At 37.8% G+C, this 27766-nt stretch overlaps 3 pseudogenes; 2 read left to right on the top strand and 1 right to left on the bottom strand.

Annotated features, from left to right (window-relative positions):
- Nucleotides 1-131: 131 nt before the first annotated feature.
- LOC125345320 lies at nt 132-27766 on the bottom strand (annotated as a pseudogene).
- LOC125342308 lies at nt 1418-2197 on the top strand (annotated as a pseudogene).
- On the top strand, nt 13019-13639 carry LOC125342319 (annotated as a pseudogene).

Here is a 27766-nt window from a genome sequence, read left to right on the forward strand (position 1 = left end):
AATAGTATTAGCAATCTGTGTAGCTGGATTTAATGGAAAATACATGAATGTTTTTGGACTGAGAGTTTGCTGTACTGAAAAAGCAAACTATTAAGTTCAATAAAATTCTTTTTAATCATGTAAAGTTAGCTTTAATCTTGCAGCCGTTCCAGACAATTTTTGAAATCAGTTTTATCTAGGAAAGCAGTAAGGAGGGTTCTAAAATAACCTATGAAGGTCTTGTCAAACTAATTGTCTATATCACGCTATGACTGAAGTGAACTATACCATATTTCTACTTATAAACCAACAGTAGTAAGTCCTCACAGGGTAAAATGCAGCCTCCTTACCAGTAATTGTTACACCATCATCTTTATGATCTTCAGCCACTTCCTGAACATTGACTTCTGGGTTCACATCAACCTCTTTCCCTGATAACTATAAATAGGTTTGAAGAGAAGATGGGACCTTGACAGTAACAGAGCCTGTGATAAATTTAAAGGAGAGCTTATTAATGGAAAAAAAATCAAAATGTTAAATCTGTATTCCCACTTGCACTGAAAACTAAGCATGACTCTTGGTTTTCTGTTCTTATTCTTTAGCAGATTTATTTAAACATCAGTACCTTTTCTTACTTCCAGATAGTCAAGGTTTTCTTACTCCTGAGGCATTCCATTTAACTTCTGGCAAAGGGTATGGAGCAGTAGGACTTCTGTCAATAATCCTACCCAGTTCATCAGTATCACAAAAGAGTACTTTGTTACACAGCAAGTATCCAGACAAGATATACTATTAATTGAGCACTTACTAGAAGTTGGAGAATTAATCCCCATATCAGCTTTATGAGGTATTATTATGATTCTAATTATGCAGATAAGAACTTGTTCCAAATAAAACCCCGAATAGCAAAAACAATCCTAAGCACAAAGAACGGTGCTGGAGGAATTTCAATACCAACTTCAAGCTGTATTACAAAGCTACAGTAATAAAAACAGCTTGGTATTGGCACAAGAACAGGTCTGAGGACCAATGGGACAGAACTGAAGACCCAGAAATAAACCCAGACACCTATGTCGACTTAATCTTTGATAAAGGAGCTAAAAAAATAGGATGGAAGAAAGCCAGCCTCTTCAACAAATGGTGCTGGCAAAACTGTTTCAACACCTGTAACAAACTAAAGCTAGAGCCTTATATAGCACCCTGTACCAGAATAAATTCAAAATAGATCAGGGACCTGTAAAAATCAGATAGATACTATGAAAACATCACAAGAAGGAATAGGAGAAACACTTGGGCGCCTTAGCTCAGGATGAAAGTTTCTTAATAAAGACCCAGAAACACAACAAATCAAAGAAAGGTTGGACAAATGGGAAATCTGGAGGATTTCTCCCTGGTCGCCGTTGTGTGCTTTAGGTGCCCGTGCAGGCACTGGTGTGGCATGGCAGTGGGACGCCGCCCAGAGCTCAAATCTGTGTTTTCAGGCCAGCAAAGTCGATTTTCCCTTCCTGGCCAGAATCCCTGTACTGTTAGAACTTACTTGGGCTGTCTTCCTAGGAGTACAAGTTTCTCTGGAGTGGTAAAACTGCGATGTCGGCGGGAGCTCAGCTAGGGCTCTGCTGCTCCACGCCGTCTTCCCAGAAGTCCAAACTATGGAAGACTTTCACAGACTGTTTTAACTGCTTGCCAATAGCAGCCATCGTGGACGAGAAAATATTCTGCTGTCATGGGGGTTTATCACCAGATCTTCAATCTATGGAGCAGATTCGGCAAATTATGCGACCAACGGATGTGCCCAATCAAGGTCTTCTTTGTGATCTTTTGTGGTCTGACCCCGATAAAGATGTCTTAGGCTGGGGTGAAAATGACAGAGGAGTGTCCTTCACATTTGGTGCAGAAGTGGTTGCAAAATTTCTCCATAAGCATCATTTGGACCTTATTTTTAGAGTCCATCAGGTGGTTGAAGATGAATATGAGTTTTTTGCGAAGAGGCAGTTGGTCACTCTGTTTTCTGCGCCAAATTACTGTGGAGAGTGTGACGATGCGGGTGCCATGATGTGTGGACAAAACACTAATGTGTTCCTTCCAGATTTTAAAGCCTGCAGAGAAAAAGAAGCCAAAAGCCACGAGACCTATCACGCCACCCCGGGGTATGATCACAAAGCAAGCAAAGAAACAGTGTCACCCTGTCATGCGGTCCGGACTTGTACCAGAGTTATAGATAGCCTTCATTTTTAAGACTGCACGTGCTGGTCAGCCTGCTCAGATAGACCTGTGCTGTGAGCCCCTCCCCCCTCTGTATAAGGATGGCATTTGCTGGTTATAACAGCAAATGAAAGAAAATGATTTTGTTTTTAAATTCCCTATTCCCTTTGCAAACAATGTTAATGATGGTGTTAAAGCTGTACACCCAGGACAGTTTATCCTGTCGAGGGTAAGTGTACAGTTGATTTTTTTTTAATTCAGTGCAAACCATAAATAGTGTAAATGGTCATTTTCTTTAGGATATAAAGAGCCCTAGGGTGCTCTGAGTCTGTACATGTTACTGTCATGAAATGCATACTGTTGATATAAACCACTGTGAACATTTTTTTATTTTCCGATTTTGTTTGAAAGGGATTGATTTCTCTCCTTGTCTTGTCCTGTGCACCAGCGTTTTCCTAGCTCTGACAGTAGGAGTGCCCTGCACCCTCCAGCCCCACTGCGATGGTGTGTGTTACTAAAGCACAGCCCTCCGTGTACTCCTTGACAACTGAAGCCATTCTTTAAATGCCAAAGCCTCCGCCCCTCAGCATGGGCCGGGTGGGGCAAGCTGCCCACAACTGACACCCGGGCTCAGAGAGGCTTTGGATTTTGAATAGCAGTTAGTAATATAGTACTGTTTAAGCTATTAATGATTAGAGTTAATAACATTTTGTACAATTTCCATATAGTCTATTAAGTAATCTTTTTACAGTTGGATCAGGCCTGAACCCGTCCATTCAGAAAGCTTCAAATTATAGAAACAATACCGTTCTATACGAGTGACCGATTATGCTTTCTGTGGTCAACTTTCTTTCTTCTACGGTGAAGTTGAGGCTTGTCAGTCAGAAAACAAGGGAACTAACTTGCTGCCCACCAGGTTATATAGAACTCACAGCGTCTATGACTTTTTTTTGTGTGTGTGTGTTTTCTTTTTTGGTACTGGGGATCGAACCCAGGACGTTGCACTTGCTAGGCAAGCGCTTTGCCACTGAGCTACATCCCAGCCTTTTTTTTTTTTTTTTTTTAAAAAAAGGTAATATTTTATTTATTTATTTTTCTTTCTTTCTTTCTTTCTTTTTTTTTTTTCCGGAACCGGGGACCGAACCCGGGGCCTCGCGCTCGCCAGGCGGTCGGCCCCGTCTATGACTTTTTTAAACTAAGATCTGTTAAAAAGAAATCTGTTTCAACAGATGACCATGTACAGTACCATGTGATACAAATGAATTGAGACTTATTAAATGACGAACTTGTTAAATCTTCTCAGTCATTGTCTATTTATTAGCACAATACACACAGGACCACTGCTGATGGCGTATTGGATAGATTTTAATGAATAAATCGCTCTGGAAACCACAAAAAAAAAAAAGATGATGCTAAGTGAAATGAACTCCAAGTTATGGAAACAACTGGTTTAATACTGTTGTTATTTTCAACATACCATGTGAAATTATGCCCTTTTTCTTTTGTCTTTCTTTCCTGTGGTTTAACCTCTGATGTCCCTGTGATTTTGGTGCTCGGGATTTTGCATATACATGTATTGGAACTAGGGAAGGGAAAGGGAATATCAAAATCGAGAGACAAAGGATAAAAAGACAAACCAAGGCAACAGCAATACCTATAAAACTGTATGGTATAAACCAACTGCACAACTCAAGGGGGAGAGGGAAACAGGGAGGGGTAGAAGTGGGGGGGGGAATGAGGAAGGAGGTAACAAGTTAGATAAGAAATGTATGTACTGCCCTACATATGAAACTGTAACCCCTTTGTACATAACTCTGACAATAAATTAATGAAAAATAAAAAAGGACTTGTTCCAGTGTCTATGACAGCTAAGCTCAGAATGCAGGCCTAGCTCAATGAGCACAAAGCCCAAACTTTCAATGCCATGGTATTTCCCACACAGCTATCTGATCACATATAAGAATAGTGACCTCATGGATCATTATAATCAACTAGCACCCTGAGCTCTTGTACCTTCAGTATTACCTAGTGTGTTAAGGAAAAATAACAAACAATTAAAAAGGGATTATTGAAATTCCAACTGCTTAAAATTTCCTTTGACAGGATTATAGGCTTTTGAGTATCTAAGGCAAAACATTTAACTTATTTTCCAGCACAATTTGGTTGTAATTCAGACTTCTAAAGAAGTAGGAATACAGTACTCTGTTAGCTGTAGAATCATGTGTCCAAACAATTATTTAGATTGCAGTGCAGATTTAGCAGCATAGTCCTATTTCATTAGAATCTGTTTCTCATCACATAAAGGGAGTGAAGAACACCCTATCAAAAAGCATTAACTCCATCTGTAGTGACAAAGACAGCCAGGATGATGTTGATTATAAATGCTGGAAGTATTCCTTTTGGACCTCATTTATTCATGTGTCATAATTTTCCTTCTAGTCTGCAATGTAAGCCTATGTTGCCTTAAGTAATTTCATCTTCTCAGTCTTTCTTACTGCATATGTAAGTCTGGAGTAAACTGACAAACGTTCATACTGATTACTCAGTCAGTAAGAAACAAAGCACACCACTTAAAATATGACTTGCTTCCCAGGGTTCCCATGTAAACATTGACAAAAGAGTCCCCATATCAGATTGGAGAGCTTCAGGAAGAAACAAAATAAAAACAGTCCTTCAAAAATTCAAAATGAATAAAAGATGTGCTTTCCTATCACATATATATATATAATAATACATACACATATGTGTGTGTGCATGTGTGTGTGTGTGTCTGTGTGCCAGACTGGGGCTTGAACTAAGGGATCACTTGGCTTTTTCCCTCAAGGCTAGAGCTGTACACTTGAGCCACACTTCTACTTCCCTATAATTTTAAAAGTAAAAAATCATGCATTTAAGAAACATTTTTCAAGGACTTGTTATCTGTAAATGTCTCAAAAGTAAGAATGCTCTTACATGAACACTATCAACATGATCTAAATAAATAAATCTTTTGGTGCCAGTCCAGGGACTTGAACTCAGCACCTGGGCACTGTCCGTGAGCTTCTTCTTTTTTTTTTTTTTGCTCAAGGCTATTGCTCTACCACTTGAACCACAGCTCTCCTGGCGTGCATGCGTGCGTGTGTGCATGTGTGTGTGTGTGTGTGTGTGATTACTTGGAGATAAGAGTCTTATGAATTCTAATGCCAGGGGTAGCATCGAACAAGCTTCAGATCTCAACCTCCTGAGTAGCTAAGATTACAGAAACCTTTGAAGGTGTTAACCAATGCAAACAGTTCTATCTCCATCTCTGCCCCCATGGTAAAACAGGGAAGGTCTAGAGACTCAGGTGGCTAGCTCTGAAGCCACAACAAGGCAATGCCAAACTGGAATGGATTCCAGATGTCTTTACTAACCATTAAGCAACAGAATCCTGACTAACTTTCCATTAGTCTTTAAAAAACTTGCTGTTCCCCAAGTATAGTGAGAATTAAGAGATCAACAGATAGAATTTTAGGTTCCCATTTATTTTCAAGCTTCTTCGAGTAACATGGTCCCAGTGGAAGAAAATACAAAACTAATTGCAACCTAACTTTGCAACATCATGTGCTGTTTCATTAGGTTGCTAGAACAACATTCTAACCAATACTTGAAAATATTTTAAGTGGATAAAGAGTAAAAATCTTCAAAAGTCTTAAAAGTTTTTGTTTCTTTTTTTTTTTTTGCCCATAATTCACATAAGCGCTGCTTATTCAAAGCTCTGTTTTGCTATTGTTAATAGGTACTTCACTGGTTTATGGTTTTTCTCCATAAGAGATTATATGACTTACATGGCATTTACAATTTACTCTGACTTAGTAGTTTAGTGAGGGTATGATAATACCCTGTTTTAAAGAAAAAAAGAAAGGGCATCCAGGAAAAATCACAACTGTGTGTTTGGAAATAATTTCATTTCAGATGACAAGGCTCTGGAGATGTGCCTTGACACGCTAGCAGGAATGCTTAGTGATGAAAAATTATTACATGGCAAGAAATTTTTAATAACAGGAACAATCAGTCTCTGTAAAGAAACTCTTTCCTTGCTCTGTTGGCCAGAACAAGGAAATCCAATAACTATGCAAGTACTTCTAGATTTTATTTTTAAGACTTTTTGAATTGCTTTATAAAGCAATTCTTCTTCACTTTCTGTACTCAGACCATGTCAGTTCTCCCAGCTACTCTACCCAAGTCACTTGTCACCAGGAACATATGTGTTCGTGCACAAATACACATATATTTAGTATTCAGATGAATAAAAAAATGCCATTTTAAATAAAATGTTTGAAATCTTAGAATAAATTACTTATATGAGAAATTAAATTAAAAGGAGATGAAGTCAGCAACTGCTTTAGGGATCTTTGTGATGACACCTGTATTTCAGGATCAGATGTTACAATAGACATTATTACTCACAGTGATACTCTGAGGAGGTCCTCTTACAGGCTGGCAGGAAAGTTCCAACTTATGGGAACATTTTCCCTCCAAAGAATATTATTTCAGACATGACTAATCTGAAATACTCACAGAGTAACATTAAAAATTCTGCTACAATAGTCAAAATATTACAACATTTTTGTTTATACTACAAAGGGAAAGATCATCTTTGTGGCCATGGTCCCAAAAGTTATAAAGATTATTCATCTAGAGAGCTAAGGGACCAGTCTTTAAATCAGGATCTACCATGTTGCTTGAGGGAAGTTACTGTGTCAGTCAGTATAGGTAATGACCATCCACAGATGGTCCTGAGTGTTATACACATTTTTTTATTTCACATATCAAAGCGTAATGTCCCAGTTGGTTCACCTTTGTGTGATTTCAATTTCACTTTCCCCAGTTGGCTGACATAAACATCTATGGCACCCTGCTGAGTGGCGGCTTTTAGACATCCACAGGATGAATCTGGGAAGAAGGAAAAGAAAACAGAAGTATAATTATTTTCACATGAGTAAATGAAATTGTAGGTTTGCAAAAAAAAAAAAAAGGCTCTGCTTTGACATCAGGATAAGAAACTATGAGTCTTTCAAGTATTTTCTCTTTTTATGTTTATATATATCTGAAAAGTCAAGTGAAAATGAGTTCAAGCCTCAGAACTGGCACAAAATTAAGAAGTAGGCAAAATTTACCAACTACCATCTTAGTGCATACCTACAGTGATACTGCCCATCTTGCTTTGTAATATTATATTACCTGTTAAAAAGAAAAAGAAATTTATGGATAGTTTAAAAAAAAGTGTTATATATTATCTTAAAGCATGATTAGAAATCTACAATATTATTTCATAATATTGCTCCTGTTCTTGGTTATTTTTCCCAACATCATAAATACAGAGATTCAGCTGTAGTTCTGAATAAGTAGCTTTAGGCATCTATGCAAACCCTTGCCCCATCCCATTCCCACTCCTTAAGGTTTTCTACTATAACTGCAAAGCAAACCACTTTACTTTATGGCAAACCTGGAAGAAAAAGAATAATACCTCTAAAACTTATAGATAAACAAAAACAAACAAAAAACTTGCCGGGCACTGGTGGCTCACACCTGTAATCCTAGTTACTCATGAGGCTGAGATCTGAGGAAAATCTGTGAGACTCTTTTATCTCCAACTAACTACTCAGAAAAGGCCAGAAGTGGCGCTGTGGCTGTGAAGGCCTTGAGCATAAAGAGGCTCAGGGATAGTGCGCAGGCCCTGAGTTCAAGCCCTAGGACAAGGAAAAACAAAAACAAAAACAACTTACTCAAATGTACTCACTATACATTTTCAAGCTAAATATCAATGTGTTTTTCAGACCATAAAAGCCACATTTTGAAGCAAGGAACACTAAAACATTTCATGGAAAATATAATTGCTTTTAATTTGATGGCCAGTTGCCATGACTATTTGTTAGATTAAGTCATTTCTGGGCCAAGAGTTGAAGTGGTTTGGGGTAGGAATAATGAATACACAGAGGCATGACTAACAAGAAAACTTCAAAGAGTTCCATTTTTCAATGAAAATGTATTTTCCAGGACAAGTATAAGTCACTGTAACAAACATGTTTTCCAGTCCCCTTCCTCTAATACCAAAAACAGTAGGATCTTTCTATGTGTTTATATGTATTCTATGTGTTTATATGTGTTTATATGTATTCTAGGGTCAAAAGCCCAATTAGTCTACCAAAAATATAAGCAACACACCTCTTCATAATTCCGAGATTAATGGAAAAGTGAAGGGATAAATTTGGTGTCAGAATTTAGTTAACCTCACTTCATATATTTTGTAAATACTGACATGTTACTATCTTGGAAAAAGAAAAAAAAAGGCAACTGATTCATTTGCTCAAACATCAGATGTGCCTAACTGCAAAATATCTTTCAAAAAGCCTTAACATTCCATCACACTTCAGAAAGCACATGAACAAGAGGTACCTTTGTGTAGGAAGAAAAACATCATTTTCATGCAGAAGCCCATAAAATTATTTTCAAATCTCAATAAATTGCAGGGCTGTAAAGATCTCATTAGTAAATGTGTTATGTAAATGTGTTATGTGTATTAGTAAATGTGTATGTATTGGTGAGTTAGATATACTCTTCCAGTTTTCAAACCCAATAAATAGATTTGCCATCATATGCAAATAGCAGCCAACGATCATTTTGCCTCCTAGTATTCATGCCATATCTAATCTTCTTTTCTCATAGCAGGCTGAACCTTAGTGACTAGCTTTTTATAAAGACAATGGGGACAAGTGGTATGATGCCATTTATAACAATAGATTACAAAAAGATTGTGATGTCTGTCTTTCTAATCTAGTCCTCTTATTCTGATGGACACCAGCTGCCATCCTCGAAATTAACTGTGCTGCAGACAGCATCCATTTGGCAAGGAAATCAAAGTGGCTCCTAACCAACAGGATCTGAACTAAATCCTGCCAACAACCACATGAGTGAGCATGGAGGCAGAATTTTCCCTGGTTGAACATTCGATGAGCTCACAGTCTTGGCTGACATCATGATTACAAACTTTTGAGCCATCCTGAGACAGAAGACTATTAAGCCACACCCAGATTTCTGGCCCAGCCAATGAGAAAATAACTGCTTCTTGTTTACAATTGTTATGTTTCGGGATAATCTGTAACAGAAGAATAAGTAATTAGTACAAATGTTGATATTTGATATGGGGTGCTGTCATAATAAAATATGCAAAAAATGTGGAACTAAGTTTTGGAGCTTAGCAGAGGTTGGATGGATTTTGAAGGGCATGTTAGAGAAATTGTACTGAACAATAATTCAGCAGAAATCTGGACATTGGGTATGCTTCATGTACTGGCTGAAAAAGGGAGAAAATATTTTTGAAAACTGGAGGAGGGAGGACCCTTATTTATTATAGCAGAAACTTTGCAACACTGTCACCTCTGGTAATACAGAATAAGAAATGTGCCAAATTAACTCAATGATCTAGCTAAAAATATTTTAATTGGATTGTGCTGGATATTTTACTTGTTGATTTTTTTCTTCCTCGATCCAAGAGAAAATTTGAATCCAGATGCTAAAATATGGCCTAAAAACAAAACTGAGAGTGACTAGAAAAACCCTGGTTAAGACCCCAGAAAGATCAATGGTGGTATCTTACAATATTAATCAGTTACACAAAAACTTCTTTAAGAAGAGTAAGGATATGCCTTACAGATACTCTCAAACAGACTTTCTGCAGGGCTTGAGGATGTTGTAACTTAGCATCTTAGCAGAAGTCCATATTCTGAAGAGATTTTATGTGAGGGTAAGATTTGTGTAAGAGAACAAGCCCCAGTGAAATTCACAGGAAACTACTAAAGTTTTTGACAATATTCTGTCAGAAAGCTTTGCCAACGTGAAAGAAAAGAGACAATAACAGTCATGGAAAGAGATCACTAGATCCCTAACATTCTACTGGCAGGAAACAGACTAAGTAAACAACTCGGCTATAACTATAAACTACATTTCATAAAAAGGCAAGATGGTAGGCAGAGCTGTGGATCAAGTAGTAAAGGGCCAGCCTTAAGTGAAAAAGGCAAGGGAGGGCCCAGGCCCTGAGTTCAAGCCCCAGTACTGGCACAAGACAAAATGAAACAAAAACTAATGATGACCTAAGAGGGCAAAACCTAGAACTTAAAAAAAATCATCTCCAAGCCTTGATATCTATCAAAGAATCTACAATATTTGTCCAGCTGAATTTCAAAATCACCATGGACCAGTGATTCCTTTGATTCCTGATCCTCTCATTTTCTTCCTTTCAATGGGAAAGTTCATAACCATTACCCTACGCCTTCCCTATCACTGGAACTCGGGTGTACAGGTGGTATGTGTATGTGGTGGTAGGGAGGAAGGAGGATGAGACAACATCTCTTTAGTTCATATGTCTAAAGAGCAAAGGAACTGCACTTGAATTGTACATATGGATGTATCATACTGAGGAGCCTCATTTGTTTGTGGTGTGCCTGATTCTGATAAAGAAATCAGCTGATGCATAATGGAAGGATACCTTGGGAACTTTAGGAGGAAGGGAGTACACTTTTATGTAAGAAAGATGCTATAAACCCCAAAGATGCAAGTGCTAGAAGCTTAAGACCTTATATGGCAGTGTTTTGATGATAAAACCTTTAAGAGAGGGAGCCTACGCAAGATAAACAGAAAGCCCACAGACTGGGAGAAGATCTTTACTGGCCATTCAATGGACAAAGGCCTCATATCTAAAATATATGCAGAACTAAAAAAATTACCCTCTTCCAAAACAAAACCGCAAAGAACCAATAGCCCCCTCATCAAGTGGGCTAAAGACTTACAAAGAGACTTCTCTGATGAGGAAATGAGAATGGTCAAGAGACATATGAAAAAGTGCTCTACATCACTGGCCATAAAAGAAATGCAAATCAAAACAACATTGAGATTCCATCTCACCACAGTAAGAATGTCATATATCAAGAAAACTAACAATAACAATTGTTGGAGGGGATGTGGCCAAAAGGGAACCCTACTTCATTGTTGGTGGGAATGTAAACTGGTTCAGCCACTCTGGCAAGCAATATGGAGATTCCTCAGAAGGCTAAATATAGAACTCCCCTATGACCCAGCAGCCCCACTTTTGGGTATCTATCCAAAAGACCACAAACAAAATCACAGTAATGCCACCAGCACAACAATGTTCATCGCAGCACAATTTGTCATAGCAAGAATCTGGAACCAACCCAGATGCCCCTCAGTAGACGAATGGATCAGGAAAATGTGGTACATATACACAATGGAATTTTATGCGTCTATCATAAAGAATGACATTGTCCCATTTGTAAGGAAATGGAAGGACTTGGAAAAAATTATACTAAGTGAAGTGAGCCAGACCCAAAGAAACATGGACTCTATGGTCTCCCTTATTGGGAATAATTAGTACAGGTTTAGGCAAGTTACAGCAGATGATCACAAGAGCCCAATAGCTATACCCTTATGAACACATAAGATGATGCTAAGTGAAATAAACTCCATGTTATGGAGACAATTGTTATATCACAGTTGTAACTACTTTCAACGTCCCATGTGTATCTGTAGCTTCTACTATTGATGATGTTCTTGTATCACCTTCCTGTGGTTGTACCTACACTATCTCTGTAATCTTATCTGAGTATATTGGAAACTGTGTATACTGGTATTGGAACTAGGAAATTGAAAGGGAATACCAAAATTGAGAGACACAGGGTAAAAAAAGACAAACAACTACAATAGCAATACTTGCAAAACTGTTTGGTGTAAGTGAACTGAACACCTCAGGGGGGGAAAGGGTAAGGGGGAGGGGGGAGGGGAGTATGAGGGACAAGGTAACAAACAGTACAAGAAATGTATCCAATGCCTAACGTATGAAACTGTAACCTCTCTGTACATCAGTTTGATAATAAAAATTTGAAAAAAAAAAAAAAAAAGAGAGGGAGCCTAGTAGAAGAAATGGATGCATTAATGCTGGCTTGGGGAATAGATTGGATCTTGCGGGGGCAATGACCCATATCAAAGAAGAGTGAAGCATTTCACAATGGACAATGTTTTGAAGGAATTAATCTTGCATGGGTGCTTCAATATAACTAATTCTCTACTCTCATTTCTTGAACACTTAGATGGATCAAATCCCTAATATTTATAACTTTAACCATTAGTGAAGAACTGAGATACAGACTTACAGTCATTTAGTTGGTGAATCCAGTCACTCATTCACAAGGAAAAGGAGCTTTATAGGCTCATATCTGCCTTCAATGAATGCAGTGAAAATTTACTTTGAGGGGAGGGGAAGGCTGCAGATCCTAGGGCTTGAACTCAGGGCCTGGGTGCTGCCCTTTAGCTTTTGTGTTCAAGGCTAGTGCCTTACCACTTTGAACCACTGCATCAGTACTGCCTTTGTAATAATTAATTGGAGATAAGAATCTCATGAACTTTCCTGCACAGGCTGGCTTAGAATCACAATCTTCACAATTCAGCCTTCTGAGTAGTTACGATTACAGGTGTAAGCCACTGACACCCAGCTAAAATTTACTACATTTTAATAAAAACATTTTTCCTGACAATTTAATTCACTATCAAAAGATTTAAAAATGTCTACCCTAAATAGAAATATTCCAAAGTCATTAGAATATACAAGATGAACCTTGACTCAAATACTTAGTGAAATGAAGTAGCATATTTGGAAATGCACAAATCAACAATGGGTATTATTAATAAAATCGTCTGTATTTTGGTTTCACCTAGTTAAGTTCTAATCACTGGAAATAAATTTAGAAATTACCTATTTGAGAAGTAGATCATAGTAAAAACTTCTTTCAAATAAAGCAGATACTAGATGGCCAGTAATAACTGGGTATGCTCATGCTACTTGAAAGTTCTGAAACTTTTCCACAAATCTCAATATTTAAGAAAATCTATAAAGCGGAATCAAGTGTCGTACGTGCGGCCGGCGGAGCCCGCGTTCCTGTCCCGCTTCAAGGAGCGGGTCGGTTACCAGGAAGGGCCCACCGTGGAGACCAAGAGAATCCAGCCACAGGTCCCAGACGAAGAAGGCGATCACAGTGACAAAGATGACGAACAGCCCCAAGTGGTAGTTTTGCAAAAGGGAGACCTGACAGCCGAAGAAGTCATGAAAATCAAAGCAGAAATAAAGGCTGCCAAAGCAGATGAAGAACCAGCTCCAACCGAAGGGAGAATCATGTACTGAAAACCAGTGAAGCGCACCTCAGATGAAAAATACTCAGGTTTAACCGCAAGCTCAAAAAAGAAGAAAACAAATGAAAATGAAGGAAATAAGCAGGACTCAGAGTAAAAGAACTCACAAAAGCAAATCAAAAACAGTAGCCTCCTTTCTTTTGGCAATGAAGAAGAAAATGAGTAAATGTAAATGTTTGGGCTTAAAGTCTCCTTGGGAAGTATATGAGGTATTTTTTCAAATAACATTTTTTTTCTGTTGCTTTTAAAGTAGCTTTCTTTTCCTATTATGCTACATGTTATAGAATAATTAGAAGATACAGGAAAACTTTTGATATAATATGTATTAATATCCCAACTGGAAATTCCAATTTTGTAGGTGCTAAATACCATTACTATGTTTTGTTAGTTCCCCCTCTGGGTGTCTATATGTGTAAAGAATATTTTTAAACAAAATTAAGACTACTATGTATGTCCCATCTTGCAACCCATTTGATATTGTGAGAATTTTGCAAGATAATATTTTATAAACCTGAAATAAACAGGTACAGAAAATTAAAAAAAAAGAAAATCTATGTGTTTTCTTACTTTGCCATCCTTCATTCTAACATGGTCTGAGACAAAAGTAATCAATGTGAAGATAAAAATACGTTTGTTTTTTCCCCCCAGTAAAATTGTATAATGGTTTAAACATTGCTTTCACAGAAGGAGTAGAGTTTCTGAAACATCACCACGGAGCTGAGCTCAAACACAGAACGTAACATTCGTATTTTGTGTCAGTTATCAAAAGGCATTAATAAATAGTCCTGAAACCCAAGTAAGTTATGACCTAGAACATGGCTGACTCAGTGCATCTGCATTACAGAGCTTTCTGACTACAGGAAACACCTGTACAACTAGAATGCCCTTAAATTGATGATGGAAATTTTGGTGAGAATCAAGATGTTCACTATACCACAGTGAACAAGTTTAAGAATATATACCCGCATTTAAGAATATCTCCTAAAAATAATGAAACTAGGGTAAAGTTCTTGCTATTTTGCTAGATAACTTGTAGCTGAGAGTAAACAACTAGACATTTCTAAGTCCTGTTTTCATCATCTGTAAACATCCAATTGTCCATTAAATGGAAGGAATTTGCTAATTTAGGCACTCTCCTACATGTTTCCTTTCAAGCATCCACCGCCTACTTACTGGCACAAGGGCTCCAAACTCAAATACTAGTAAAACTTACTAAAAAGACAGTCATTGTTCATATCTTCATATGCCTGGCTTTTTACAAAATCTATATATTGGAAATTTCAGCTCTGTTTATAAAAATATTTGTTACAGCCTAGCTTAAGAAGAAGGAAGCTGGGCTGGGGATATGGCCTAGTGGCAAGAGAGCATGCCTCGTATACATGAGGCCCTGGGTTCAATTCCCCAGCACCACATATACAGAAAACAGCCAGAAGTGGCGCTGTGGCTCAAGCGGCAGAGTGCTAGCCTTGAGCGGGAAGAAGCCAGGGACAGTGCTCAGGCCCTGAGTCCAAGGACCAGGACTGGCCAAAAAAAAAAAAAAAAAAAGGAAGCCAAACTAAATAAATCTTCAATAGGCAGTTCTCAGAATGTATATATTCTCAAATTTTATTTTCTATAAGTGAGATATTAGGAAGCAGCAACATTTTCCCATAAATACAAGTTTTAAGGTCCTAAGCCAGGATGCTGGAATAAACCCAATACATACAACCTGATTTGCAATATATAACCATCAGCATTTGGAACAAATTCACTGAAATATATGGTCAGAGTTCTGGCTTGGGAAGATCTTTGGTACACAACTCCCCATCCCCCAAGCTGCCCCATAAAACTCCTATTGTTAGAACATAGAGACTTCCATGAGTCTAGACCATCCATGAGTCTAATCTTTTCACCTAAAGGATGTAAGACTAAATGCTGCCTGCTCATCTATACCTACTGTACCCCAAATTTCAAACTTCAAGAGTATGTTCATATGATCCCCTGGGCTAACAGCAGAAATACAAATAATATGGGAAGAGGGGCAAGAAACTTGGGCTGTCTAAAGGGCTATTTAAACAGAGCACTGGGGGTATGAATTTGACATAAGAAGGGTTTCCTTGTTTCACTTGCCCTTTTTTTGTGCATACGGAAAAGCTGCAGTAGAACAAGAGGCAAGGACTAGATGGGAAAATGGGGCTAAACCACATGGAAGCAACTGCCTCAAAATTTCCCTCTTCTTGCTCCTATTCACTGTGGTGCTAGTGTTACAGAAGGAGCGGTGCTATTTAGTCACAAGTGCCCTGCATGAGGTAGGATGACAATGCCTTCAAGTGGGAGGTAGCATCCCAACAGAGACAGGAATGATTGAGAAAATGTGAATGAAAAGACATTTAGTCCTTCCACTAAACTGTGTGTTAAGGACAGGTATCATCTCCTGCCCCAAAATCCAGTTCACAAGTGTGTTGCAGAGTAAATACACCTGGAACAGAGGCTGTGAGCTGTCATCCTGAGCCCTCTTTCTCCCAGAAAGGTTTATTTTCCTAGCTGTTGAGAGCACTGCTGGCAGATAGCCCTCAGCTATCAGCCCTCACTGAAACTGCCTCAGCTGCAGAGAGTCATGTTGGCCCAAGAGTACCCTCTCCCTGGGGCAGCTGGCTTCTAATGATTGGGGATATGAAAGCCCAGCTCTCCTCACACAACTTGACACGACTCTGATGGACCATGCCAGCTTCAGAGCTCCCCCTTGAGGATGTAGAAATCCTATGACAGTACAGCTTCTCCCATGGAAATTGGGCTTTCTTGCTTGAGAAGGCATCAGTCCCAAGAAGTCTCCCTAGCTTATGTGAAGCTCTCAGTGTTTCCACTTTCAGGGAAACCCAAACTGGAGACAGGAGTCTAACACAAGATCTAGGTTTAACCATTTAAGGAAATGTAAATATAAAAGTCTTAACCAAAGCAAAGGAATGAACTATATCCTTAGCAGTGTTTCTGTTTTAGCTGCTTTAATCGACAGACCCCGAGCACTTTGAGGGCTGACTCAAAATAGTTTACCTGTTTTGTTTTTGTTGCCAGTCCTGGGGCATGGACTCAGGGCCTTAGCACTGTCCCTGGCTTCTTTTTGCTCAAGGCTAGCACTCTACCTCATGAGCCACAGTACCACTTCTGGCTTTTTTCTATATATTTGGTGCTGAGGAATTGAACCCAGGGCTTCATGTATACAAGGCGAGCACTTTACCACTAGGCCATAGTCCTAGCCCCAGTTCACCTGTTTTTTCTTTTTTTTTTTTTTTTTTTTGTTTTTTTTTTGTTTTTTTGGCCAGTCCTGGGCCTTGGACTCAGGGCTTGAGCACTGTCCCTGGCTTCTTCCCGCTCAAGGCTAGCACTCCGCCACTTGAGCCACAGCGCCGCTTCTGGCCGTTTTCTGTATATGTGGTGCTGGGGAATCGAACCTAGGGCCTCGTGTATCCGAGGCAGGCACTCTTGCCACTAGGCTATATCCCCAGCCCCCCAGTTCACCTGTTTTGACTACCATGTGTGCAATTAGAGGTATACTATCCCAAGTTCAATTCTTGTTTGTCTTAACACAAAGCAAAGACATTAATGTACAAGTATGACCATGGTATAAAGCAGTGCGGAGAGCAAAGCTATTTTTCCAGTGGGTGTTCATCAACATCTGACTTGATAAGAAACTGTCTTTTCACTTAAAGCTAGTCTGTAGATTTGGCATAGTACTTTAATTATGATCAACCTAAGAGCACCTGCTTACAAGAATGGCTAAAGTTCAACTATTAAATTGAGGCTCAAGAATTATTCTAAGTGTAGAATGATTCTTATTTAAAATTTTTATTCCTGTTCAGTTTTATAACGAGAAATTTACTTGTCAATTTATAACCTGTCAAGTTTCTATATACAGCAATGGCCACTTTCTAATGGCACTTAATAATTTGTGCTCACTACTAAAGTCTGGGAATTTTGCCAAAATGCATAGATACTAATATTCAGCCTTACTACAAAAATGAAAATGAGTGGACCATTTATGAAAAAAGTTCAAGTCCATACTTTCTGGACTATAGCCCTGAAAGCCTTTGGCAGATGTGTATATAATACAGTTCATTCTGGGATAAGTAACTCTTAATTCTAGCCATATATATTTCAGAAAGTATCCGCACCTGCATTTAAGTCATCTGCTGTATGGAAATGTAAGAGGCAGGCTGAGTAACACTGAACGCCAGTGTGACTTCTGCCAGGCTACCTCACCATTATGCTCTTTTCCTTTCCTTAAAACAAATATTAACCAAATATAACTGCTTACATTAAACAATAAGCTTTTCTGCAGACATGTTTTAGAAAGTATAAAAAAGAAACTTAATCCAATAACAGAAAATGGCAAGGTGTTGAGAGGATTTGGTGGCAACATAAATGTGCATACTATTTAATCAAAATTAGTACAACCAAGTTCCTATAATTAGATCCACTCAAATGTTCATTAATTTAACTTTTAGGTCTCCTATCATAATATAAAAGCAACCACTGAAAACTCATCTTTATTTAAATCTACTTTCATTTATAGTCATATTTTCTCATTCATTTCATGTTAAAATCACAATTACTGTCAGTTTCATATCTAACAGCATAATCTTCAATGTCTTGGCAAAATAGTTCAATTAGCTTATGCATCATTTTCATGATAATTAAAAAGGGTATCTGGACTGCAATTAATTATTTATAAGGGCAGTTTCTTGATCCTTCCTCACCTACACTGTCATCTCTTAAAATTTATGCTATGTGGAAAATCTGAGACCTAATAATCTTCTGTCAGCTTACCATGAACATTTCCTAATGCAATATTTCCAGCACTAGAAGATATAAATGATTATTCTGTGTAAAGATACTTGGCTTCCAGCAAACTATCTTCAGTAGATACATTAGCAGAACTTCCTTGCAGTTTATACTTACAGTCTAAAGAGAAAAAACTTCCTTTAGTTGATTATTAAACAAAAACTGGAAATAAAGCCAAAACAGTACATCTGGAATTAGTGGACAACTAATGAGTTTTTTTTAATTAATGCACAATGATTTTCTTTACTCTTTTTTTGGGGGTGGGGACAGTCTTGGAGCTTGGACTCAGGGCCTGAGCACTGTCCCTGGCTTCTTTTTGCTCAGGGCTAGCACTCTGCCACTTGATCAATAGTGGCACTTCTGGCCATTTTCTGTATATGTGGTGCTGGGGAGTGGAACCCAGGGCTTCACCTATACGAGGCAAGCACTCCTGCCACTAAGCCATATCCCCAGCCCTGGTTTTCTTTATTCTAACAAACTCCTATATTTTCTTGATTCTACGGTTTTCTTGATTCTACCTAATTTCTGACTCTAGGTATAAGTTTGTGAACAACGTGCTCTCTGAAGCATGAGATTCAAAGTAAATTCTGCTATTTATTTAATTGACATTATTGACTTTTCTTACTTATGTTTTGTATTTTCCATGTAGAATTAGTGATGTTTTGTTAGATTTACTTCTACTACATAATTTTAAAGTGCTATTTTTGAAGGTATCCTTTACATGTTCATTTGATCTTAATCCAGCAACAAAATAAACTCACTACTAGTATTTGCTATTCTAGTATTAATATTTGATGAAAATATATTTTAAAAACTTCCAATGCGTAATTATATTGTAAACAAGTGGATATTTCCATGTTCTCTCTTCCAATCCTTGTATTAATGCTTTTTCATTCTATTTTTTTCTTTTTTTGTCTTACCAGTGAAGGCTCCAGCCCTCAATCCATCCATGAAAAGTTGCTAATAGAGGGAATAGCAGCCACCTTTGCCCGTTATTCTCAAGAAGAAAGTATAAAGCATCTCTGCACAGAACACCATGTGTAATGCAGATATCTTTTATGTACCTTCTATCAGATTATGGCAATTCTCTTCGATTTCCAATTTATTTGATTATTGCTAGAGGAATACTGAATGTATTGAGTTTTTGCACATACTTGCTTCTATTGAGCCATCTTGATTTCAATCCTTTAGTATATATTAGCATATTTATATAACAGCAATACTTTTGATCTCTAGAATTTTTCCAATTTACAATTAATAAGACAGTAGCTTTCCAGTGAATAAAATGAAAGAGATTTTATGTTCATCTTTAAATTTCCCTAGTGTGCATTTATGTTTCAAATATTGAGCACAAGTTAAATAGATAGTTAAGACCTCCATAATCATCTTTAGGGTGTGACTATAAAGTACTGACATTAATAGCTTGCCCCCATTTTGCACAGAAACAACTTCAAGTAGTACACTGGGTATTCAAAGAAATAGTCTCGCTGCTTGGAAAACATTGGCATCAATGACATTTCTTCTGGCAGGGCCAGAAATTGTTCAGAGTTCAATATGTTATCTAACAAGAGTTCAGCTTCAAGAATACTAAAATATTAGAAGACATAAGTACAAAAAGAGAAAGAAGAGCACTCATCCGGTTTTATGGGAAGTAACTTAGAATTTACACTAATTATATGTGGTTAATGTCAAAGTTTACTTTAAATAATTTCAATAAATCTGTCAGAGAAAGGTATTTTTCCTATAAACAGATTTATGAGAACACAAATGTTTTCTCTGCTTCAGCCTTATAATAAAGATGCTAAATTCCTGGAAAAAATTGTACTTTACTTACAAATTTTCTATATAAAGAGATGCTTTATGCTAATAATTTTAAACTCTCAAAATATTTTTATAAATCAAGATTTAGTAAGAATACTCTGACTTTTTAGAGTGAACACCAAAAATATTTGAAACTTAATTGAACTTGTAAAGGAACACTTGTGATTATCGCGCCTCCACCAACCCCCACACAAATGAAACCTTAAAGACATTTCTTATGAGTGTCTGGCAAATCCCAAAGATTCACATTGGTTATTAAATATGATTATACTCTCTAGCTAAAGAAAATGTTTTCCCACACCTAAGTGAATGGAAGGAAGTGAAAGCACAACACATCCTCCAACACATTCATTCTGGAAAATTTCAGAGTTTATAGTGCATGATATCAGACACTATCTTGAATTAAAAGATAAAACAATTCATTCTCTACATCAAAACACTGGATATTTCTGCCCACACTGGCTTCAAACCCTGATCCTAAGATCTCAGCTTCCTGGTGTAAGCCACTGGCACACAGCTAGTTTGCTTTTCACACTGAAGTAGCTATTTAAAGAGAACACAAAGTAGTTCCCAAAAACCTTCCTTATAGGTATTGCTATAAACTAATTTTCTTTTCTATACAAGAAGGAAAAGTTTTCCTTAAGTTTAGCTATATATTATATAATAGCAATGACTACTCCATATAGTAATATTATAAGTAAATATCTTGTTCTCACAAACAGTGAAAAACAAGTTTTAAGGAAGTAATGTGGTGCTATAGCCAAGGCTATAGAAGGAAAACTGGTAATTATGTCATTAATATACTTAATAATCACACAAAAGGTATTTCCATATTCTCTTATGTGATAAGAATAAATTTGGGATACTGAAATCAATGGTATAATTTTAAAAACAGTTATGCAAATAATAATAATACCATTGTTTATAATGCTTAACTTTCAAAACCAAATAACCAAAGCAAATACTATCATCCCTGTTTTCTGAATAATGTCACTGAGGCTCAGGGAAGTAAAATGGTAGAACTATTTTAGTCAAGGTATTTGTCCTGATTTCTTCACCTTCATCATCATCATCATCACCACCACCATCATCTCATTATCATCATCCTGGGAAGCATTACATTAGTTAGCCAAGCACCAAACATTATTTAAAGTACTTTACCGGAAATATCCAAAATACATTTTCATGAAAGTTACATATGAAAATGAACACACTTAATATTTATTTTAAGTACTTAAAAGTATTTGAAGAATTTTAAACACACTTAGAAATACACTTTAAAAGTTAGTATCTAAAATAAAAATGGAAAAAAACCTACTCACTTCAGTACATTAGGAAGCTAAAGATTGCAAGAAATAAAGTAAGAGCAAGTCGGAATAAATATTCAATCATCCATGCATGTTAGAAAAAACAAATAGCCACATTATTCAAAATATCAGATAATGGGGATGATTTATACTTTTCACACTCATAGCTCAATGTAATAATATAACTTAAGAGAACATTTCCAATTAATATAAGCCCTCAATGAAGAGATTGTGCTTGGTTAAGCTACAGAGTTGTCCAACTTCTAAGACCACAGCAATCTGCTTAATAAGAACAAAATGCCATCTCAAAAGGGCTTGTCACCTAAAGTCATAGTCTTTGAATACTTTCCCAGATTAATATGGAGAGTATATTTAAATATTTGCATTTAAGCAGGTTCTAAGACAAATATGATGGAAAATGAAATAACAATAGTAGAAACAACTTAATTGTTTTAATCTACCCCTATAAGATATGCTCACAATTCTTCATATCAATAGTCTGTTAACAAAGCTGAAAATAAAATTTAGCAAATCTAACAAAAGACTCATGCAGATTGCAAAATTTAAAAGAAAAAAGTCTTGGATTTCTTTTTAAGATTTAAAACCATTGTTGATCAGATTGTTAAAAAGACTTCCAAAATATACCTTTAACTTAATAATATGCTAAATCACAGGAAGTAATAAAAACAGTTGATTAAAGTCTACAAATTATTTGTGCCTTGGCAGTTCTTGCCTGTAATTCTAGCTACTGAGGAGGCTGAGATTTGAGGATCTTGACTTGAAGCAGCATGAGCAGAAAAATTGGAGACTCATCTCCAATTAATAAGCAAAAACTTGGAACTAGAGGTATGGTTCAAGTGGTAGAGAGCCAGCCAGGAAGGGAAGAAGGTGAGCAGAAGCCTGAGGCTTGAGTTCAAGTCCCAGTAGAGGAACACCAACAACAAAGGAAAAATTACAAAGTGTCTTCCTATACTAATCAAAATTCCAATAGCTACTATGGAAGGATTTGTAGAACAGTTCCAATATCCAACGGTGCCACCTTATGGACAATACAGAAGAAAGTTGAATTACAAGTTAATTCTTCAGGGGAAATAAGTAGGTCTTGGAAAATACAGTATTCAAGTAAACCTTACACAAGAAAAATCTAATGAAGATATGGTAATATAACTTAATGAGACATTTTAACCAGTGACTATTAAAATAAAAAAATCACGATTAGAAGTAAATGTAAGTTTTTACTTATTTGAAATAAGGAACTGTCACAAGTACTAAAATCATAAACTAAAATTTAAATTATGTAGCATTTAATGACTACAATCCCATTTGAACTTACTAACAAACCAGAATGCATTAAAGATTTTTTTTTGTTTGTGAACCAACGGGAAACAAAATCGCAATGATGAACGAGAGAAAGCTCTGATCTTACACTTTTATTTGATGCATGGATATCTGTGTCTCCATAGATTGTTCCCAGACAGATCACTTTGCCATCTTTGGTTTGAACATGTAATTTTTGACTCTGAAATGCAAACAAAAAGTATAGATAAAAAAGGAAAAAATAAGTTTGATTTAAATTAATTAAACTATTTACCATGTTTTTTCTTATTACTAATAAAACACTAAAAAAAGAACCTGAAAAGGATATAGACACTAGTATAATAATATCAACTGGATGGGGCTGGGGATATAGCCTAGTGGCAAGAGTGCCTGCCTCCGATACACAAGGCCCTAGGTTCGATTCCCCAGCACCACATATACAGAAAACGGCCAGAAGCTGCACTGTGGCTCAAGTGGCAGAGTGCTAGCCTTGAGCGGGAAGAAGCCAGGGACAGTGCTCAGGCCCTGAGTCCAAGGCCCAGGACTGGCCAAAAAAAAAAAATAAAAAAAATAATAATAATATCAACTGGAAAGAAATGCCAACTGCTGTCAAAGCAGTTATTTAGAGACAAAGGAAAAAAAGAATTATAGACACAGCTATATTCAAGTAGCTTTACTTAAGGACTTGAAAGTCAGAGATTCCTGTAACCAGCTAAGTAAACACCAACAGGGAGTACACTAACCATTGTTACTATATGTCATGGTTACTATTACTATAGTTATCTCTTCTTTGGCAGTTTGTCAGCACCAGAAAGACAATGTAGTCTTCTTTACATGACCTCTAGCATTTAATTCTAACAATTAGAGAGATGGGGTATTTTTCCCACTTCATAGAGGAAAAAAAATCTGAATCTCAAAAGTTAGATAGCTTTATCAGTATGATATGGTTAAAAAAAGTCAAATCAATTGGAATCCAGTTCTATATGGTCCCAAAGTCCACACTTGTAAGGTTGGATGGTCTGAAAGAGGACACATTATACTTAGGGTCACACTACATTGTGTTGCGCCCCAGGAAATAAATGAAAATGAAAGGCTAAGTGAAAATGCTTCCAAGTACAAATAAAGCAGTAGTGATGTTTAGGTAGTCCCTTCTGACAGACTCCAAACGTACATGTATGTGTAGCTTCATTTCACACTTGCCAACTATGACAAAAGCCCAAATCCATGTTTATTGTCCAAAGGAAAGGAAGTGAGTTTCCAACTTTCCTAAGCTCATTTGTTGCCAATAGAATGCAAATGAAAATGCTGTGTGCCACTTCCACTTTTAGAATGGGTATGCCTTCTCTGTGCTTTCAACCCCTTCCCAGTAATTCTACGTGAGTGCCAAAAGATGAAAGGAACCTGGCTTCTTCCTAGGAAGGCTCCTAGGAACCTGTTCAGTTGAGGAACTGTAATTGTATAGGAGTCATTAGAGTACTTATACCTTAACAGAGTGCAAGAAGCTGGTACCCTGTTCAGTTTCAATTTTGCAATTATCACATTCAATATTCTGGATTTCTACACAGCCAGATCCCAATGATTTGATATTCAAATCTATAAGTAAGAGACCAAAAAAAAAACAACAACAAAAAACCAGCTTAGTACTAATGAGCTCCACAGCATTTTAATACCTCACAGAGATTCAGTTCCTTAGCTACATTCCTCATTTTACTGAATAGTAGAGAGAATATCTTGGTCAACAGTCTCTAGAAACAACTCTCAACCAAGTCAACTGGATCAAATGTAACATCTCTCTGCCAGTTTTTAGAAATGGCTGCCCTCATTTGAAAAAGAAGTAACAAAAATGGAAAGTAAAGAGAGAAGAAACTGCTACATCTCATATTAAAGATCACAGAAAGGATTCTCTGAGTAAGACTTAAAACCACACACACACACACACACACACACAAATATGTTTAGATAAACAGTCAGTAAGCTTAGTGGCTCTCTTTTTTTTTTTTTTTTTTTTTGCCAGTCCTGGAGCCTCATCTCAGGGCCTGAGTACTGTCCCTGGCTTCTTTTTACTCAAGGCTAGCACTCTGCCAACTTGAGCCATAGCACCACTTCTGGCCTTTACTATATATGTGGTGCTGAGGAATCGAACCTAGGGCTTCATGTATATGAGGCAAGCAGTCTTGCCACTAGGCCATATTCCTAGCCAACAGAAATTCCCTTTGACCCCGACATGATTTGGACATGTTTAGTGTCTCTTGTGTTCAGGAAAATTTAAAGATTTGTTCCTAACCCTCCCCCAAATTAAAAGCATATTAGGGTAATAACATGGGTCAGTTTATAGATCATAGTTTAGATTTGCAAATTCTTCCTCTAACCCTTCACATCTTTAAAAAAAAGACTATTAACATGCAACTATGTCACAAGGTATTTGAGGTACTTTTTCAAAAGTAGAACTGCTTTGAAATACCTAATAGTAAACAGAAACCATAATAAGTTAAGTGGGAGTATATTCAAAGAGAACTGGGAAACAGGAATTAGAGGTGCCATTCTTGAGTGTCAACTTATAGTTTAACATATAGTTTAGGCATGTCTGCATTAAAAGAATTAGAAACACTAATAACTTAGTACTTAATTCACAAAAACATTAAGAATTTCTATTATAGTAAAATGCAGAGGTAAGCACATTGGGACCCAATGCTACAATTTCTATAGTTATAACATAAAACCAATTTCCATAGTTGTATAGCAAGCTCTGTAATCTTTTATTTAACACAGCAATATTCTGTTTGTGAGAAAAAAAAACGACAATTTTATCCCACAGAAACAGATGCAACTATAACTGCAAAGCTTATTTCTAATAATAATTATAGTAAATTAATGAAGTAATGTCACAACACATGGTTGGATCTAAAGCAGTGATGATAGCTATGAAGAAAAACAGATTTTAAACTTACTCTACCCTTGCTAAGTAGGTAGAGAAATTAAAGCTACACATGACTAATATTGCTCCTTTTAACCATCCACTGAAACAAGTAATAGACAATGTGGAGGAAAAGCATGAAGCCAGATTTGAGGAGGCCTCAAATGAATGGATGATGAATGGAAATGGAAATTGGGTTCTAAATCTAGAGAGGAAGCAGGAATGAGAGTTGGAATCACCAGCAAAAAGTATCTGTATTCATCTGTGCTACCATACTTTGGCTTAGTTTATTTTGAACTACATCAAAGTTCTATCAGTATCTCTCTCCCCAAGACTGTTACATTTCAAGAGCATGTTCTCTTATTTACCTAGATAAGTCAGATTTTGAGAAGGAACAAAGTGTAATGACTTAATGAATCTAGTCCATAGCCCAACTCCATCATTTCAAGTATTAAAGGCATTTTAAAATCTACCCTTCACTAGAATGTAAGTTCCATGAAATCACTGATTGTTTTTCTATTTGTTCATCCACAATAAATACTTTACGATACTTCCAAATCTTATTTGTATTTTACTTTATTTTGTTTGCCTGTCATAGGGTTGAACTCAGGGAATGGGCACTATCCTTTGTGCTCAAGAATAGCACTTTATCCCTTGAGCCAAAGTGCCACTTCTGGCTTATTCTGAGTAGTTTACTGGAGATAAGAGTCTCAAGTACTTTTCTGCCCAGGCTGGCATTGAATGGCAATCTTCAGATCTCAGCCCGCTTAAGTAGCTAGGACTACAGGTATAAGCCACCAGTACGTCCTATATCGTAAGTTTCCTCAGATGAAATGGTGATGATAATATCTATTTTATAGTGCAGCTATAGGATTATAAAAGATCTCAGAAATGATAAATCATCACTATGATCATTGTCCATGCCTTCTTTTCCAGGAAGAACTCCTCCTAAAAAATTAACGCTGAGAAGTAACACCAAACCCAAATATCGAGGAAACAACTTGTACTGTTATTACGGAGCGCCCCCCCCCCCCCCGCCAGTCTTACTATGACTTCAAAAGCTTGGTAGGGTCAATTTGAGAAGATACTTAGGCCAAAAAGAACTGAGACACGTTATTAAGAAGCTAGGTGCTTATGTGAAACGAAGTTTCTAAGTTACATATGGAACATTCTGGAGGCAGGGATAATTTGGAGACGGAGGCCAAGGTGTGGCAAGGGAAAACTTAAATGCACTGCCACACTAGTGAATGGTCATCAATCCTGAAAAATAAACCAGTTTGCTAATGACAATGTGACAAAGGAGCATAAGGTGATTGTTCCAAAACATATTTCCACTCGATTTAAACTTTTTTCCTTAACCTTGAACTTGATGCTTAAATGTTCCTCGGGAACTCCGCGTAGAAGAAGAGGACGTTTCTTTCGGGGCCAACTCTACAACAGACTGACCCAAGTGACTAACTGAAAAATGTGCGCTGAGTGCGGTGGGCCCCGAACTCCTTAGAACTTGAACGTCACTTGTCAAACTTCAGGGGTACGTTCACCTCCACCGCCGCCCGGGGACCGATGGTGTCGGACACGATGGTCACCTCCCGCAGGGCCTCGTCGTACCGCACCTGCAGGCTGTCCAGGCCCGGCTCCCCGCCCTCCACGTCGGACATGGCCACCAGCACGTGGTCCCCGTCCGGGAAGGAGATGGGGTCCAGGGGCCTCATGGCCAGGTGGCACAGGAGCCGCGCCCGCAGCCGACCGAACGGGCTCACCAGCAGTGTCCACTCCTTCAGAGGCCGGCGCGCCGGGCCAGGTACTGAGCCACACTGCTGGGCCTGGCAAGCCCGACCCGTCCATCGCCCGGCGCGGGCCCAGCCAAGCCCCCGGCTGAGGAAGCCGAGCCCCAGTCCGAGCGGGAGACCAACATGACACGCCCCTCTCTCCCTCAGCCTCACGGAGGACGCCTGGCCACGGCCAACTGGCTTGACTTGCTTCAAGTCAGAAAGGAGGCGTCAGGGAGGCTTTCCGGCTGCACAAGCAAATCCCCACTCCCTGGCCAGGGTGAGTTAAAACCCCAGAGGCAAGAAAGGTAGCCGCAAGCCGGAATTTCAGAGCTCCGAGTACAAACTGGGACGCGTTGTGCTTGCCTAGTCCCGCCCCCTTTCGCGAAGGCCGACGGGATAAGTAGTTCTAAGCGATCCAT

This window comes from Perognathus longimembris, chromosome 2 (genome assembly GCF_023159225.1).
Source record: "Perognathus longimembris pacificus isolate PPM17 chromosome 2, ASM2315922v1, whole genome shotgun sequence".
Classification (NCBI taxonomy): Eukaryota; Metazoa; Chordata; class Mammalia; order Rodentia; family Heteromyidae; genus Perognathus; species Perognathus longimembris.